The sequence below is a fragment of the Octopus bimaculoides genome, chromosome 8 (assembly GCF_001194135.2).
Source record: "Octopus bimaculoides isolate UCB-OBI-ISO-001 chromosome 8, ASM119413v2, whole genome shotgun sequence".
In the NCBI taxonomy this organism is placed as follows: Eukaryota; Metazoa; Mollusca; class Cephalopoda; order Octopoda; family Octopodidae; genus Octopus; species Octopus bimaculoides.
In genome coordinates this window covers 9,233,209-9,233,587 of record NC_068988.1, presented here as the reverse complement: position 1 = coordinate 9,233,587, position 379 = coordinate 9,233,209, and positions in this window count along the sequence as shown.

The following is a 379-nucleotide window of genomic DNA, read 5'->3' as shown; positions in this document are numbered from 1 at the left end:
GAGATTGGGCGAGAGGCTGTGAAAGAGAGAGAGGGAGAGAAGAGAGAGGCTAGGGAGAGAAAGAGGGAGAAAAAACAGCGGGATTTGGGAGAGAGAGAGAGGAGGATAGGGAGACGGAAAGAGAAAGGAAGAGACAATGTGAGAGAGAATGAGACGGTGAGACATAGAGACAAAGAAACAGCAGAGAGTGAGAAAGAGAAAGAAGGAGAGAGAGAGAGAGAGAGAGAGAGGAAGGTGAGAGAGGGGAATAGAGAGAAAGAAGATAGCGGAGGGAGATAATGAGAGAGAGGTAGAAAATGGGAGAGCGAAGGAGAGACAAGGAAAGCGAGAGAGAGAGAGAGAGAAACAGAGACAGAGAGAGAGAGAGAGAAACAGAGAC